We start from the raw sequence: 18000 nt of genomic DNA, 5'->3' as shown, positions 1-18000 counted from the left end.
ACAGAGGGATCTATTATATAGAGTCATTACACACAGGGATCTATTATATAGAGTCATTACACACAGAGGGATCTATTATATAGTCATTACACACCATCAGTGATGGTTTGGGGGCCATGTCATCTGCTGGTGTAGGTCCACTGTGTTTTATCAAGACCAAAGTCAGTGCAGCCGTCTACCAGGACATTTTACAGGACTTCATGCTTCCCTCTGACGACAAACTTTTGGAGATGGAAATGTCATTCCCCAGCAGGACTTGGCCCCTGTCCACACGGCCAAAAGTACCAATACCTGGTTTACACACAACAGTATCACTGTGCTTGTTTGGTCAGAGAATCTATGGGGTATTGTCAAGAGGAAGATGAGAGACCCATGTCTGGACTGTGGGGCCCCCGCCCGCCCCAGGTCCGGACTGTGGCGCCTGCCCACCCTATGTCCAGATTGTGGCCGCCCAGTGTCCGGACTGTGGGGCCCGTCCGCCCCGTGTCCGGACTGTGGGCCGCCTGTTGCGGGTCTAGCCCCAGGTCTGGACAGTGGAGCCTGTCAGCCCTATGTACGGACTGTGGCCACCCCGTGTCCGGACTGTGGGGCCCGTCCGCCCCGTGTCCGGACTGTGGGGCTGCCTGCCCGGGTCTAGCCCCGAGCCTGGACTGTGGGGCCTGCCCGCCCTATGTCCGGACTGTGGCCGCCCGTATCCGGACTGTGGGGACAGTCCGCCTCGTGTCCGGACTGTGGGGCCGCCTGACCCGGGTCTAGCCCCAGTTCTGGACAGTGGGGACCCCCGCCCGCCCCGGGTCCAGACTGTGGGGCCCCTTCCCACCCCGGGCCTGGACTGTTGGGCCGGCTGCCCCCGGGCCTAGCCCCGAGCCTGGACTGTGGGGTCTGCCCACGCTATGTCCAGACTGTGGCCGCCCCGTGTCCGGACTGTGGGGCCCGAACACCCCGTGTCCGGACTGTTTGGCCGCCTGCTCCGAGTCTAGCCCTAGGTCTGGACTGTGGGGCCCCCCACCCTCCCCGGGTCCGGACTGTGGCGCCTGCCCGCCCTATGTCCAGACTGTGGCCGCCCCGTGTCCGGACTGTGGGGCCCGTCCACCCCGAGTCCGGACTGTGGGGCCGCCTGCCCCGGGTTTAGCCCCAGGTCTGTACTGTGGGGCCCCCCGCCCGCCCCGGGTCCGGACTGTGGGGCGGCCTGCCCCTGGGTCTAGCCCTGAGCCTGGACTGTGGGGCCCGCCTGCCCTATGTCCGGACTGTGACCGCCCCAAATCCGGACTGTGGGGCCCGTCCGCCCCCTGTCCGGACTGTGGGGCCACATGCCCTGGGTCTAGCCCCAGGGTCTGGACTGTCGGGCCCCCCGCCTGCCCCGGGTCCAAACTGTGGGGACCCCGCCTGCCCCGGGTCCGGACTGAGGGGCCCCCCCGCCCACCCCGAGCCTGGACTGTGGGGTCCGCCCGTCCTATGTACGGACTGTGGCCGACCCGTGTCCGGACTGTGGGGCCCATCCACCCCATGTCTGGACTGTGGGGCCGCCTGCCCCGGATCAAGCCCCAATTCCGGACTGTGGGGACCCCCGCCCGCCCAGGTTCCGGACTGTGGGGCCCCCCACCCGCTCCGGTTCCGGACTGTGGGCCCCCCCGCCCACCCCGGGTCTGGACTGTGGTGCCTGCCCTCCCTATGTCCGGACTGTGGCCGCCCCGTATCCGGACTGTGGGGCAGCCTGCCCCGGGTCTAGCCCCGAGCAGGGCCCGCCCGCCCTATGTCCGGACTGTGGCCGCCCGTATCCGGACTGTGGGGCCCGTCCACCCCGTATCCGGACTGTGGGCCGCCTGACCCGAGTCTAGCCCCATGTCTGGACTGTGGGGCCCCCGCCCGCCCCAGGTCTGGACTGTGGCGCCTGCCCACCCTATGTCCAGATTGTGGCCGCCCCGTGTCCGGACTGTGGGGCCCGTCCGCCCCGTGTCCGGACTGTGGGCCGCCTGTCCCGGGTCTAGCCCCAGGTCTGGACAGTGGTGACCCTCGCCCGCCCAGGGTCCTGACTGTGGGGGCCCCCGCCCGCCCCGGGCCTGGACTGTTGGGCCGGCTGCCCCCGGGTCTAGCCCCAAGCCTGGACTGTGGGGTCCACCCACCCTATGTCCAGACTGTGGCCGCCCCGTGTCCGGACTGTGGGGCCACCTGCCACGAGTCTAGCCCGAGGTCTGGACTGTGGGGCCCTCCGCCCACCCCGGGTCCGGACTGTAGCGCCTGCGCACCCAATGTCCAGACTGTTGCCGCCCCATGTCCGGACTGTGGGGCCCGTCCACCCCGAGTCCGGACTGTGGGGCCGCCTGCCCGGGTCTAGCCCCAGGTTTGAACTGTGGGGCCACCCGCCAGCCCCGGTGCCAGACTGTGGCGCCTGCCAACCCTATGTCCGGACTGTGGCCACCCCGTGTCCGGACTGTAGGGCCCGTCCACCCCGTGTCCGGACTGTGGGGCCTCCTGCCCTGGGTCTAGCCCCGGGTCCGGACTGTGGCGCCTGCCCGCCCTATGTCCGGACTGTGGCCGCCCCGTGTCCGGACTGTGGGGTCCGTCCGCCCCGTGTCCGGACTGTGGGGCCACCTGCCCCGGGTCTAGCCCCGGGTCCAGACCGTGGGGCCTGCCAGCCCTATGTCCGGACTGTGGCCGCCCCGTGTCCGGACTGTGGGGCCCGTCCGCCCCGTGTCCGGACTGTGGGGCCACCTGCCCCGGGTCTAGCCCCGGGTCCGGACCGTGGGGCCTGCCAGCCCTATGTCCGGACTGTGGCCGCTCCGTGTCAGGACTGTGGGGCCCGTCCGCCCCGTGTCCGGACTGCGGGGCTGCCTGCCCCGGGACTTGCCCCGAGCCTGGACTGTGGGGCCCGCCCGCCCTATGTCCGGACTGTGGCCGCCCGTATCCGGACTGTGGGACCCGTCCGACCCGTGTCCGGACTGTGGGGCCGCCTGCCCGGGTCTAGCCCCAGGTCTGGACTGTGGGGCCACCCGCCCGCCCCGGTTCCGGACTGTGGGGCCCCCCAACCGCCCCGGGTCCGGACTGTGGCGCCTGCCCGCCCTATGTCCGGATTGTGGCCGCCCCGTGTCCGGACTGTGGGGCCCGTCCACCCGGTGTCCGGACTGTGGGGCTGCCTGCCCCGGGTTTAGCCCCGGGTCTGGACTGTGGCGCCTGCCAGCCCTATGTCCAGACTGTGGCCACCCCGTGTCCGGACTGTGGGGCCCGTCCACCCCGTGTCCGGACTGGGGGCCACCTGCCCCAGGTCTAGCCTCAGGTCTGGACAGTGGGGACCACCGCCCGCCCCGTGTCCAGACTGTGGGGCCCCCCACCCGCCCCGGGCCTGGGCTGTTGGGTCGGCTGCCCCCCGTCTGCCCCGGGTCCGGACTGTGGAGCCTGCCCACCCTATGTCCAGACTGTGGCCGCCCCGTGTCCGGACTGTGGGACCCGTCCACCCCGTGTCCGGACTGTGGGGTCGCCTGCCCTGGGTCTACCCCAGGTCTGGACAGTGGGGACCCTCGCCCGCCCCGTGTCCGGACTGTGGGACCCGTCCACCCCGTGTCCGGACTGTGGGGTCGCCTGCCCTGGGTCTACTCCAGGTCCAGACTGTGGGGCCCCCCGACCGCCCCGGGTCCGGACTGTGGCGCCTGCCTGCCCTATGTCCAGACTGCGGCCACCCCGTGTCCGGACTGTGGGGCCCGTCCACCCCGTGTCCGGACTGTGGGGCTGCCTGCTCTGGGTCTAGCCTCGGGTCCGGACTGTGGCACCTGTCCGTCTTATGTCCTGACTGTGGCCGCCCTGTGTCCTTACTGTGGGGCCTGTCCGCCCCGTGTCCAGACTGTGGGGCCGCCTGCCCTGGGTCTAGCCCCGGGTCCGGACTGTGGCGCCTGCCAGACCTATGTCCGGACTGTGGCCACCCGTATCTGGACTGTGGGGCCCGTCCGTCCCGTGTCCGGACTGTGGGGCCGCCTGCCCCGAGTCTAGCCCCAGGTCTGGACAGTGTGGACCCTCGCCCGCCCCGGGTCCAGACTGTGGGGCCTGCCCACCCTATCTCCAGACTGTGGCAGCACCGTGTCCGGACTGTGGGGCCCGTCCACCCCGTGTCCGGACTGTGGGGCCGCCTGCCCCGGTCTAGCCCCAGATCTGGACTGTGAGGCCCCCCGCCCGCCCCGGTTCCGGACTGTGGGGCCCCCCGCCTGCCCCGGGTCCGAAATATGGCGCCTGCCCGCCCTATGTCCGGACTGTGGCCGCCCCGTGTCCGAACTGTGGGGCCCGTCCACCCCGTGTCCGGACTGTGGGGCCGCCTGCCCTGGGTCTACTCCAGGTCTGGACAGTGGGGACCCTCGCCCACCCCGGGTCCAGACTGTAAGCCCCCCCGCCCGCCCCGGTCCTGTACTGTTGGGCCGGCTGCCCCCGGGTCTAGCCCTGAGCCTGGACTGTGGGGTCCGCCCACCCTATGTCCAGATTGTGGCCGCCCCGTGTCCGGACTGTGGGGCCCGTCCACCCCGTGTCCGGACTGTGGGGCCGCCTGCCATGAGTCTAGCCCCAGGTCTAGACTGTGGGGCCCCCAACCCGCCGAGGGTCCGGACTGTGGCGCCTGCCCACCCTATGTCCAGACTGTGGCCGCCCCGTGTCCAGACTGTGGGGCCCGTCCACCCCGTGTCCGGACAGTGGGGCCGCCTGCCACGAGTCTAGCCCCAGGTAAAACTGTGGGGCCCCCAGCCGCCCCGGGTCCGGACTGTGGCGCCTGCCCACCCTATGTACAAACTGTGGCCGCCCCATGTCCGGACTCCGGACTGTGGGGCCGCCTGCCCGGGTCTAGCCCCAGGTCTGGACTGTGGGGCCACCCGCCCGCCCCGGTTCCGGACTGTGGGGCCCCCCGACTGCCCCGGGTCCGGACTGTGGCGCCTGCCCACCCTATGTCCGGACTGTGGCCGCCCTGTGCCTGGACTGTGGGGCCCGTCCGCCCTGTTTCCGGACTGTGGGGCCCGTCTAGCCCCGAGCCTGGACTGTGGGGCCCGCCCGCCCTATGTCCGGACTGTGGCCGCCCATATCCGGACTGTGGGGCCCGTCCACCCCGTGTCCGGACTGTGGGCTGCCTGCCCCGAGTCTAGCCCCAGGTCTGGATAGTGGGGATCCCTGACCGCCCCGGGTCCAGACTGTGATGCTCCCCACCAGCACCGGGCCTGGACTGTTGGGCCGGCTGCCCCCGGGTCTAGCCCCGAGCCTGGACTGTGGGGCCCGTCCACCCCGTGTCCGGACTGTGGCCGCCCCGTGTCCGGACTGGGGTGCCGTCCACCCCGTGTCCGGACTGTGGGGCCGCCTGCCCCGGGTCTAGCCTCAGGTCTGGACTGTGGGGCCCCCCGCCCGGCCCGGATCTGGACTGTGGGGCCCCCCGCCCTATGTCCGGACTGTGACCGCCCCGTGTCCGGACTGTGGGGCCCGTCCGCCCCGTGTCCAGACTGTGGGGCCGCCTGCCCTGGGTCTAGCCCCGGGTCCTGACTGTGGCGCCTGCCAGCCCTATGTCCGGACTGTGGCCGCCCTGTGTCCGGACTGTGGGGCCGCCTGCCCCGAGTCGAGCCCCAGGTCTGGACAGTGGGGACCCCCGCCCTCCCCGGGTCCAGACTGTGGGGACCCCCGCCTGGATTGTTGGGCCGGCTGCCCCCCGCTCGCCCCGGGTCCGGACTGTGGCGCCTGCCCACCCTATGTCCAGACTGTGGCCGCACCGTGTCCGGACTGTGGGGCCCGTCCACCCCGTGTCCGGACTGTGGGGCCGCCTGCCCTGGGTCTAGCCCCAGGTCCGGACTGTGGGGCCCCCTGCCCGCCCCGGTTCCGGACTGTGGGGCCCCCCGCCTGCCCCGGGTCCGGACTGTGGCGCCTGCCCGTCCTATGTCCAGACTGTGGCCGCCCCGTGTCCGGACTGTGGGGCCCATCCACCCCGTGTCCGGAATGTGAGGCCGCCTGCCACGGGTCTAGCCCCAGATCTGGACAATAGGGACCCCCGCCCGTCCCGCGTCCAGACTGTGGGGCTCCCCGCCCGCCCCCGGCCTGGACTGTTGGGCCGGCTGCCCCCGGGTCTAGCCCCCAGCCTGGACTGTGGGGTCCGACCACCCTTTGTCCAGACTGTGGCTGCCCCGTGTCCGGACTGTGGGGCCCGTCCACCCCGTGTCCGGACTGTGGAGCCGCCTGACCCGGGTCTCGCCCCAGGTCTGGACTGTGGGGCCCCCCGCCCGCCCCGGTTCCTGACTCTGGGGGACCCCGCCCGCCCCGGGTCCAGACTGTGGCGCCTGCCCGCCCTATGTCCGGACTGTGGCCGCCCAGTGTCCGGTCTGTGGGGCCCGTCCACCCCGTGTCCGGACTGTGGGGCCACCTGCCCCGGGTCTAGCCCCAGGTCTGGACTGTGGGGCCCGTCCACCCCGTGTCCGGACTGTGGGGCCGCCTGCCCTGGGTCTAGCCCCAATTCTGGACTGTGGGGCCCACCGCCCGCCCCGGTTCCGGACTGTGGGGCCCCCCGCCCGCCCCAGGTCTGGACTGTTGCGCCTGCCCGCCCTATGTCCGGAATGTGGCCGCACCGTGTCCGGACTGTGGGGCCCGTCCGCCTCGTGTCCGGACTGTGGGGCCGCCTGCCCCAGGTCTAGCCCCAGGTCTGGACTGTGGGGCCACCCGCCCTCCCCGGGTCCGGACTGTGGCGCCTGCCCACCCTATTTCCAGACTGTGGCCGCCCCGTGTCCGGACTGTGGGGCCCGTCCACCCCGTGTCCGGACCATGGGGCCGCCTGCCCCGGGTCTAGCCCCAGGTCTGGACTGTGGGGCCCTCCCGCCTGCCCCGGTTCCGGACTGTGGGGCCCCCCGCCCGCCCCGGGTCTGGACTGTGGCGCCTGCCCGCCCTATGTCCGGACTGTGGCCGCCCCGTGTCCGGACTGTTGGGCCCGTACGCCCAGTGTCCAGACTGTGGGGCTGCCTGCGCCGGGTCTAGCCCCGAGCCTGGACTGTGGGGCCCGCCCACTCTATGTCCGGACTGTGGCCGCCCGTATCTAGACTGTGGGGCCCGTCCACCCCGTGTCCAGACTGTGGGCCGCCTGCCCCGAGTCTAGCCCCAGGTCTGGAGAGTGGGGATCCCCGCCTGCCCCGGGTCCAGACTGTGATGCCCCCCGCCCACCCCGGGCCTGGACTGTTGGGCCGGCTGCCCCCGGGTCTAGCCCCGAGCCTGGACTGTGGGGTCTGCCCACCCTATGTCCAGACTGTGGCCGCCCCGTGTCCGGGCTGTGGGGCCGCCTGCCCCGGGTCTAGCCCCAGTTCTGGACTGTGGGGCCCCCCGCCCGCCCCAGTTCTGGACTGTGGGGCCCCCCGCCCTATGTCCAGACTGTGGCCACCCCGTGTCAGGACTGTGGGGCCCGTCCGCCCCGTGTCCGGAATGTGGGGCTTCCTGCCCCGAGTCTAGCCCCGGGTCCGGACTGTGGCACCTGCCCGCCCTATGTCCGGACTGTGGCCGCCCCCTGTCCGGACTGTGGGGCCCGTCCACCCCATGTCCGGAATGTGGGGCCACTTGCCCCGGGTTTAGTCCCGGGTCCGGACAGTGGTGTCTGGCCGCCCTATGTCCGGAATGTGGCCGCACCGTGTCCGGACTGTGGGGCCCGTCCGCCTCGTGTCCGGACTGTGGGGCCGCCTGCCCCGGGTATAGCCCCAGGTCTGGACTGTGGGGCGCCCCGCCCTCCCCGGGTCCAGACTGTGGGGACCCCCGCCTGGATTGTTGGGCCGGCTACCCCCCGCTCGCCCCGGGTCCGGACTGTGGCGCCTGCCCACCCTATGTCCAGACTGTGGCCGCACCGTGTCAGGACTGTGGGGCCCGTCCACCCCATGTCCGGACTGTGGGGCCGCCTGCCCCGGGTCTAGCCTCAGGTCCGGACTGTGGGGCCCCCCGCCCGCCCCGGGTCCGGACTGTGGCTCCTGCCCGCCCTATGTCCGGACTGTGGCCGCCCAGTGTCCGGACTGTGGGGCCCGTCCACCCCGTGTTCGGACTGTGGGGCCGCCTGCCACGGGTCTAGCCCCAGATCTGGACAATAGGGACCCCCGCCCGTCCAGGGTCCAGACTGTGGGGCTCCCCGCCCGCCCCCGGCCTGGACTGTTGGGCCGGCTGCCCCCGGGTCTAGCCCCCAGCCTGGACTGTGGGGTCCGACCACCCTTAGTCCAGACTGTGGCCGCCCCGTGTCCGGACTGCGGGGCCCGTCCACCCCGTGTCCGGACTGTGGAGCCGCCTGACCCGGGTCTCGTCCCAGGTCTGGACTGTGGGGCCCCCCGCCCGCCCCGGTTCCTGACTCTGGGGGACCCCGCCCGCCCCGGGTCCAGACTGTGGCGCCTGCCCGCCCTATGTCCGGACTGTGGCTGCCCAGTGTCCGGTCTGTGGGGCCCGTCCACCCCGTGTCCGGACTGTGGGGCCACCTGCCCCGGGTCTAGCCCCAGGTCTGGACTGTGGGGCCCGTCCACCCCGTGTCCGGACTGTGGGGCCGCCTTCCCCGGGTCTAGCCCCAGTTCTGGACTGTGGGGCCCACCGCCCGCCCCGGTTCCGGACTGTGGGGCCCCCCGCCCGCCCCAGGTCCGGACTGTGGCGCCTGCCCGCCCTATGTCCGGACTGTGGCCGCCCCGTGTCCGGACTGTTGGGCCCGTACGCCCAGTGTCCAGACTGTGGGGCTGCCTGCCCCGGGTCTAGCCCCGAGCCTGGACTGTGGGGCCCGCCCACTCTATGTCCGGACTGTGGCCGCCCGTATCTGGACTGTGGGGCCCGTCCACCCCGTGTCCGGACTGTGGGCCGCCTGCCCCGAGTCTAGCCCCAGGTCTGGAGAGTGGGGATCCCCGCCCGCCCCGGGTCCAGACTGTGATGACCCCCGCCCGCTCCGGGCCTGGACTGTTGGGCCGGCTGCCCCACGGGTCTAGCCCCGAGCCTGGACTGTGGGGTCCGCCCACCCTATGTCCAGACTGTGGCCGCCCCGTGTCCGGACTGTGGGGCCCGTTCACCCCGTGTCCGGGCTGTGGGGCCGCCTGCCCCGGGTCTAGCCCCAGGTCTGGACTGTGGGGCCCCCCGCCCTATGTCCAGACTGTGGCCGCCCCGTGTCAGGACTGTGGGGCCCGTCCGCCCCGTGTCCGGAATGTGGGGCTCCCTGCCCCGAGTCTAGCCCCGGGTCCGGACTGTGGCACCTGCCCGCCCTATGTCCGGACTGTGGCCGCCCTGTGTCCGGACTGTGGCCGCCCGTATCTGGACTGTGGGGCCCGTCCACCCCGTGTCCGGACTGTGGGCCGCCTGCCCCGACTCTAGCCCCAGGTCTGGAGAGTGGAGATCCCCGCCCGCCCCGGGTCCAGACTGTGATGCCCCCCGCCCGCCCCAGTTCTGGACTGTGGGGCCCCCCGCCCTATGTCCAGACTGTGGCTGCCCCGTGTCAGGACTGTGGGGCCCGTCCGCCCCGTGTCCGGAATGTGGGGCTCCCTGCCCCGAGTATAGCCCCGGGTCCGGACTGTGGCACCTGCGCGCCCTATGTCCGGACTGTGGCCGCCCCGTGTCCGGACTGTGGGGCCCGTCCACCCCGTGTCCGGAATGTGGGGCCACCTGCCCCGGGTTTAGTCCCGGGTCCGGACAGTGGTGTCTGGCCGCCCTATGTCTGGAATGTGGCCGCACCGTGTCCGGACTGTGGGGCCCGTCCGCCTCGTGTCCGGATTGTGGGGCCGCCTGCCCCGGGTCTAGCCCCAGGTCTGGACTGTGGGGCCCCCCGCCCTCCTCGGGTCCGGACTGTGGCGCCTGCCCACCCTATGTCCAGACTGTGGCCGCCCCGTGTCCGGACTGTGGGGCCCATCCAACCCGTGTCCGGACCATGGGGCCGCCTGCCCCGGGTCTAGCCCCAGGTCTGGACTGTGGGGCCCTCCCGCCCGCCCTGGTTCCGGACTGTGGGGCCCCCCGCCCGCCCCGGGTCTGGACTGTGGCGCCTTCCCGTCCTACGTCCGGACTGTGGCCACCCCGTGTCTGGACTGTGGGGCCCGTCCACCCCGTGTCCGGACTGTGGGGCCGCCTACCCCGGGTCTAGCCCCGGGTCCGGACTGTGGCGCCTGCCCGCCCTATGTCCGGACTGTGGCCGCTCCGTATCCGGAGTTTGGGGCTCGTCCGCCCCGTGTCCAGACTATGGGGCCGCCTGCCCCGGGTCTAGCCCCGAGCCTGGACTGTGGGGCCCGCTCGCCCTATGTCGGGACTGTGGCCGCCGTATCCGGACTGTGGGGCCCGTCCGCCCCGTGTCCAGACTGTTGGGCCGCCTTCCCCGGGTCTAGCCCCAGGTCTGGACAGTGGGGACCCCCGCCCGCCCCGGGTCCAGACTGAGGGGCCCCCGCCCGCCCCTGGCCTGGACTGTTGGGCCGTCTGCCCCCGGGTCTAGCCCCGAGACTGGACTGTGGGGTCCGCCCACCCTATGTCCAGACTGTGGCCGCCCTGTGTCGGACTGTGGGGCCCGTCCACCCCATGTCCGGACTGTGGGGCCACCTGCCCCGAGTCTAGCCCCAGGTCTGGACTGTGGGGCCCCCCACCTGCCCCGGGTCCGGACTGTGGCGCCTGCCCACCCTATGTCCAGACTGTGGCCGCCCCGTGTCCAGACTGTGGGGCCCGTCCACCCCGTGTCCCGACTGTGGGGCCGCCTTCCCCTGGTCTAGCCCCAGGTATGGACTGTGGGGCCCCCCGACCGCCCCGGTTCCAGACTGTGGGGCCCCCGGTCCGCCCTGTGTCCGGATTGTGGTGCCTGCCCTCCCTATGTCCGGACAGTGGCCGCCCCGTGTCCGGACTGTGGGGCCCGACTACCCCATGTCCAGACTGTGGGGCCGCCTGCCCCGGGTCTAGCCCCGGGTCCGGACTGTGGCGCCTGCCCGCCCTATGTCCGGAATGTGGCCGCCCCTTGTCCGGACTGTGGGGCCCGTCCGCCCCGTGTCCGGACTGTGGGGCTGCCTGCCCCGGGTCTAGCCCCAGGTCTGGACAGTGGAGAACCCCGCCCGCCCCGGGTACACACTGTAGGGCCCCCCGCACGCCCCGGCCTGGACTGTTGGGCCGACTGCCCTCGGGTCTAACCTCGAGCCTGGACTGTGGGGTCCGCCCACCCTATGTCCAGACTGTGGCCGCCCCGTGTCCGAACTGTGGTGCCCGTCCACCCCGTGTCCGGACTGTGGGGCCGCCTGCCCCGGGTCTAGCCCCAGATCAGGACTGTGGGGCCCCCCGCCCGCCCCGGTTCCGGACTGTGGGGCCCCCCGCCCGCCCCGGGTCCGGACTGTGGCGCCTGCCCACCCCATGTCCGGACTGTGGCCGCCCCGTGTCTGGACTGTGGGGCACGTCCGCCCTGTGTCCGGACTGTGGGGCCCGTCCACCCCATGTCCGGACTCTGGGGCCGCCTGCCCCGTGTCTACCCCAGAGCCTGGACTGTGGGGCCCGCCCGCTCTATGTCCGGACTGTGGCTGCCCGTATCCGGACTGTGGGGCCCATCCACTCCGTGTCCGGACTGTGGGCCCTCTGCCCCGAGTCTAGCCCCAGGTATGGACTGTGGGGCCTCCAGCCCGCCCCGGGTCCGAACTGTGGCGCCTGCCCACCCTATGTCCAGACTGTGTCCACCCGTATCCGGACTGTGGGTCCCGTCCACCCCGAGTCCGGACTGTGGGGCCGCCTGCCCCGGGTCTAGCCCCAGGTCCGGACTGTGGGGCCCCCCGTCCGCCCCGGTTCCGGACTGTGGGGCCCCCCGCCTGCCCCGGGTCCGGACTGTGGCGCCTGCCCGCCCTATGTCCGGACTGTGGCCGCCCCGTGTCCGGACTGTGGGGCCCGTCCACCCCGTGTCCGGACTGTGGGGCCGCCTGCCACGGGTCTAGCCCCAGATCTGGACAATAGGGACCCCCGCCCGTCCCGGGTCCAGACTGTGGGGCCGGCTGCCCCCGGGTCTAGCCCCCAGCCTGGACTGTGGGGTCCGACCACCCTTTGTCCAGACTGTGGCCGCCCCGTGTCCGGACTGTGGGGCCCGTCCACCCCGTGTCCGGACTGTGGAGTCGCCTGACCCGGGTCTCACCCCAGGTCTGGACTGTGGGGCCCCCCGCCCGCCCCGGTTCCTGACTCTGGGGGACCCCGCCCGCCCCGAGTCCAGACTGTGGCGCCTGCCCGCCCTATGTCCGTACTGTGGCCGCCCAGTGTCCGGTCTGTGGGGCCCGTCCACCCCGTGTCCGGACTGTGGGGCCGCCTGCCCCGGGTCTAGCCCCAGGTCTGGACTGTGGGGCCCGTCCACCCCGTGTCCGGACTGTGGGGCCACCTGCCCTGGGTCTAGCCCCAGGTCTGGACTTTGGGGCCCCCCGTCCGCCCCGGTTCCTGACTGTGGGCCCCCCCGCCCGCCCCGGGTCCGGACTGTGGCACCTGCCCGCCCTATGTCCGGACTGTGGCCGCCCCGTGTCCAGACTGTGGGGCCCATCCGCCCCGTGTCCGGACCATGGGGCCGCCTGCCCTGGGTCTAGCCCCAGATCTGGACTGTGGGGCCCGCCCGCCCGGTTCTCCAGACTGTGGGGCCCGTCCGCCCCGTGTTCGGACTGTGGGGCCGCCTGCCCCGGGTCCGGACTGTGGCGCCTGCCCGCCCTATGTCCGGACTGTGGCCGCCCCGTGTCCGGACTGTGGGGCCCATCCGCCCCGTGTCCGGACCATGGGGCCGCCTGCCCTGGGTCTAGCCCCAGATCTGGACTGTGGGGCCCGCCCGCCCAGTTGTCCAGACTGTGGGGCCCGCCCGCCCCGTTGTCCGGACTGTGGGGCCCGCCCGCCCCGTTGTCCGGACTGTGGGGCCCGCCTTGTGTCCGGACTGTGGGGCCCGCCTTGTGTCTGGACTGTGGGGCCCATCTGCCCCGTTGTCCGGACTGTGGGGCCCGCCCGACCCGGGTCCGGACTGCGGGGTCCGCCCGCCCCGGGTCCGGACTGTGAGGCTCGCCCGCCCTGGGCCACTTTCAGTGGTATGTACAGCTCCAGGCCCATGGCTTTTGCCTGATTAGCCAGCCGATTGTGGTTTGTAGGCTTGTTTTCTTTCCTGTCTCAATGCTTCATTAACTAGCAATACTGCTGATATTGGTAAGAATGACTTGTGGGTGATACCGGCTGTCTGTGGTGATCCTATCAAACAACAAGGAGGGGCCTTAATAAAGTACAGTCCTGAGGGTAGCTGGTGAGTCCAACAAATTTCCAGTCCATCCCTCATACTTAGATGTTAAAGGCAGACCTGTTCAATATGCTGTCCATGTCCCAGTTTGGCCTCTTGTTGGTAGGAGGTGTAAATGGTTGCTTTAAACAGAATGAAGCTATTTTAAGTCTGGTGTCTCAGAATGGACTGGTCAACATTTTACGTAGCAAAATATTTAGGTCCCAGTTATCCTTCTAGTTGAAGTTGGTCATGGTTGTGATTAGTAGGGGAGTAACGACTGCGGTCGCAGCAAGTCACAAAGTCCTGGCGGATCAGGGGCCGCCGACGCCAGCAGAACCTTTAATTAGATGTGCGTCCTCCTACGCACATCCAGTTGAAGTGTATTACTGCGGACATACCCATTGGGTCCTTTAGCGACAATGCATGCTGCCGGCCAATCATAAGCCAGCAGATGACGGGGCGCATGGCAGTAACGTCATGCACTCCCGTCGCAGGCCGAAGTCAGCTGCCTGCTTCACAACAGGACTTGCGGAGCGGGAGCGAAGGGAAGGTGGGTAGAGTATTTAAATATTTATTTTAAATAAGTTGCCATACTACTATATATGACTATGAGGTGCTTTATACTACTATATATGACTATGAGGTGCTTTATACTACTATATATGACTACGGAGTGCATTATACTTCTATATGACTATGGGGTACATTATACTACTATATATGAATATGGGGTATACTATACTACTATATATGGCTATAAGGGTGCATTATACTGCTATATATGACTATGATGTACATTATACTGCTATATATGACTATGGGGGTACATTATACTGCTGTATATGACTGAAGTGCAATATAGTGCTACATATGACTATAGGGTGCATTTTACTACTATTTATGACTATGGTGGTGCATTATACTACTATTTATGACTATGGATGTGCATTACACTACTATATATGACTATGGGGGTTGTATTATACTACTACGGATGACTATTGGGGTTCATTATACTACTATGGATGACTATAGGGGTGCATTATACTACTATATATGACTATAGGGGTGCATTATACTGATATGATAGTGGGGTGCATACTACTATGGATGACTCTGGGGTGCATTATACTACTATATATGACTATGGGGTACATTATACTACTATAAATGACTATGGGGTGGTTTATACTACCATATATGACTATGGGGGTGCATTATACTGATATGACAGTGGGGTGCATACTACTATGGATGACTCTGGGGTACATTATACTACTATATATGACTATGTGGGTGCATTATACTACTATATATGACTATGGGGGTGCATTATACTGATATGACAATGGGGTCCATACTACTATGGATGACTCTGGAGTACATTATACTACTATATATGACTATGGGGGTACATTATACTACTATAAATGACTATGGGGTGCTTTATACTACTATATATGACTATGGGGTGCTTTATACTACTATATATGACTATGGGGTGCATTATACTACTGTATATGACTATGGAGTGCATTATACTAGTGTAAATGACTATGGGGGTGCAGTATACTATTATATATGACTATGGGGTACATTATACAGCTATATATGACCAGGAGGTGCAATATACTGCTATATATGACTATGGGGTGCTTTATACTACTATATAAACTATATGGGGTACATTATACTGCCTTATATGATTACTGCTTTATGTGACTATGGGGGTGCATTATACTACTATATATGACTATGGGGGTGCATTATACTGAAATATATTATGATGGGGTGCATTATACTACTATGTATGACTGTGGAGGTGCTTTATACTTTATGGAAAACTATGGGGTGCATTATACTACATGTATGACTAAGAGCTGTGCATTATAGTTTATGGATGACTATGGGCTGTGCAGTATATTATATGGAGGAGAATGGGATGCATTATACTATATGGAGGACTATGTGATGCATTATACTATAGGAAGGACTATGGGGAGTGCGTTATACTTCTGCTCTGGAGCCCCATGACTCGAATGTACACCCCTGGTGAGTATAATGGATTATTTTTTTTTATACAATAAAGAACAGCGGCAGAATGGGGGACATATTGGGGATACATATATTCAGACTCTAGTTACGCCACTGGGCATAAGACACATGAAATCATTGTAAGTTCAATTAATATTCGGGGTCTGGAGTCATAAATTGGACTGGTTGGCGTTTAAGTTGGTTAACCATTTAGTTTCCAGGTTATCCTTTAAGTTGGATTTGTAAGTTGGGTATGGCTGAGCTGAGCAAAACCAGTGTAAGTCCAGCTGCTCCTCCTGGTCTGGTGTCATAGGATGGACGGCTCAGCATTTAAGTTGATAAACATCTACATTTCAGTTTACTCTCCTTGTTGGAGGTGCAAGCTGGACATGGCTGCAATAAGCTGAATAAAACCACTGTAAGTCCAGTTAAGGCTCCTAGTTGGAAGAGATGGCCTTGTGGACACAAAGTGATTAAACTGTCAATGCCCCAATCCACCCTCCTGGTATGGAGCGGTAAGATGAGCTTGATGGTGTCATGTTGGGCGGCACTACAGTGGAGAAAATAAGTATTTGATACACTGCCGATTTTGCAAGTTTTCCCACCTACAAAGAGTGTAGAGGTCTGTCATTTTTATCGTAGGTCACTTCACCTGTGAGAGACAAAATCTAAAAATAAAAAACAGAAAATCACATTGTATGATTTTTAAATAATTAAATTGCATTTTATTGCATGAAATAAGTATTTGATCAGCTACCAACCAGCAAGAAATCTGGCTCTCACAGACCTGTTAGTTTTTCTTTAAGAAGCCTCCTACTCTGCACTCATTACCTGTATTAATTGCACTTGTTTGAACTTATTACCTGTATAAAAGACACAAGGCTGGGATGGGCTACAGGACAATAAGCAAGCAGCTTCACGAGACGGCAACAACTGTTGGCGCAATTATTAGAAAATGGAAGAAACACAAGATGACTAAGTCTTCCTCGGTCTGGGGCTCCATGCAAGATCTCGCCTTGTGGGGTAAGGATGATTCTGAGAAACGTCAGGAATCAGCCCAGAACTACATGGGAGGACCTGGTCAATGACCTAAAGAGAGCTGGCACCACAGTCTCAAACATTACCATTAGTTACACACTACGCTATCATGGATTAAAATCCTGCAGGGCACACAAGGTCCCGTGCTCACCCCAGCACATATCCAGGCCTTTTTGAAGTTGCCAATAACCATCTGGATGATCCAGAGGAGGCATGGGAGAAGGTCATGTGGTCAGATGAGATCAAAATAGAACTTTTTGGTGTCCACTCCACTCCCCTTTTTGGAGGAAGAAGAAGGATGAGTACAACCCCAAGAACACTCTCCCAACCATGAAGCATGACGGGGGAAACCTCATACTTTGGAGGTGTTTTTCTTTGCAAAGGGGACAGGACGACTGCAATGTATTGAAGGGAGGATGGATGGGGTCATGTATCGCAAGATTTAAGCCAACAACTTCCTTCCCTCAGTATGTACATTGAAGATGGGTTGTGGTTGGGTCTTCCAGCACGACAATGATCCGAAACACACAGCCAGGGCAACCTAAGGCGTGGCTCCATAAGAAGCATTTCAAGGTCCTGTAGTGGTCTAGCCAGTCTCCAGACCTGAACAAAGTAGAAAATCTTTGGAGGGAGCTGAAACTCAATATTGCCCAGCAACAGCCCCGAAACTTGAAAGATTTGGAGAAGATCCGTATGGAGGAGAGGGCCAAAATCCCTGCTTTATTGTGTGTAAACTTGGTCAAGAACTACAGGAAATATCTGACCTCTGTAATTGCAAACAAAGGTTTCTGGACCAAATATTAAGTTCTATTTTTCTATTGAATCAAATACTTATTTCATGCAATAAAATGCAAATTAATTATGTAAAAATCATACAATGTGATTTTTCTGGATTTTATTTTTAAACTCGGTCTCTCACAGGTGAAGTGTACCTACGATAAAAATTACAGACCTCTCCATTCATTGTAGGTGGGAAAACCTGCAAAATCGTCAGTGCATTAATCCTTCTTTTCCCCACTGTATACCAGTCTGCCCTCCTAATGGAAGTTGGATCTGGATCCGCCAGTGTGGGGCTGATAAACCATCAATGTCCCAGTCTATCCTCCTAACTGGAGGAGCATGATGGACGGAGTTATACCGCTTCTAGTGACAATATTCCAAGACCGGCAGATCCTCTTGGTTGAAGTTGGAAAATGGCCATATTAGAAATGAAGTCGGTGGAGCCATTCTACCCAATAAGTATTTCAGGACTGAAGTCCTAAAATTGGTAGATTGAACTAAGTGGTGAGTTGGTTAAATATCCGGTCAATGCGCTTTTTGGGTGATTAAAACGGCAATTCTGCAATAAATCTACAAGGGGAGGAATTGATGGATGAGATAAAATGTCCACTTACCTGTCAGACTCCTGTAGCAAAGGAGTAACCTCTCCGCTAGTCAAGACGAATGCCTTCTCACTGCGTTTCTTCAGACGTCTTAACGTTCCGCCCTATGGGACAAAGCAAAAAAAAAAAGATTGGTGAAGTCTGATTGAAATAAGGTCCTAAATATTCTGCTTTCTGGATCCCCTTTGGCATTCTGGGATGCTCAATCTACACTTGATAGCAAAAAGTGGGGTAGATATTTTTGAACCATTAGGTGGTCATTGAGACTGGAAGGGTTTCTTACTGTCCAGACCTTCGCCTTAGGGGGGGCCTTACTTCACTGGAAAATATCAACAATATTGTGTTTGTGATCCAATCCATTCTCCATCTTCTCAA

General features: G+C 63.9%; 1 protein-coding gene across 1 annotated transcript in view; it reads right to left on the bottom strand.

Annotated features, from left to right (window-relative positions):
• The window catches only part of LOC141153327 (class I histocompatibility antigen, F10 alpha chain-like), an 82526-nt gene extending 64796 nt beyond the window's left edge, over positions 1-17730 (bottom strand). The window contains exon 1 of the mRNA XM_073638041.1: positions 17638-17730. The gene's annotated coding sequence lies outside the window, so the exon portion shown is untranslated. The remainder of the gene's footprint in view (positions 1-17637) is intronic.
• Between the last annotated feature and the right edge of the window lie 270 nt (positions 17731-18000).

Source organism: Phyllobates terribilis, unplaced genomic scaffold (assembly GCF_046119375.1).
Source record: "Phyllobates terribilis strain yellow unplaced genomic scaffold, ASM4611937v1 Scaffold_7__3_contigs__length_470593459, whole genome shotgun sequence".
In the NCBI taxonomy this organism is placed as follows: domain Eukaryota; kingdom Metazoa; phylum Chordata; class Amphibia; order Anura; family Dendrobatidae; genus Phyllobates; species Phyllobates terribilis.
This window is presented reverse-complemented; position numbering and strand designations above follow the sequence as displayed.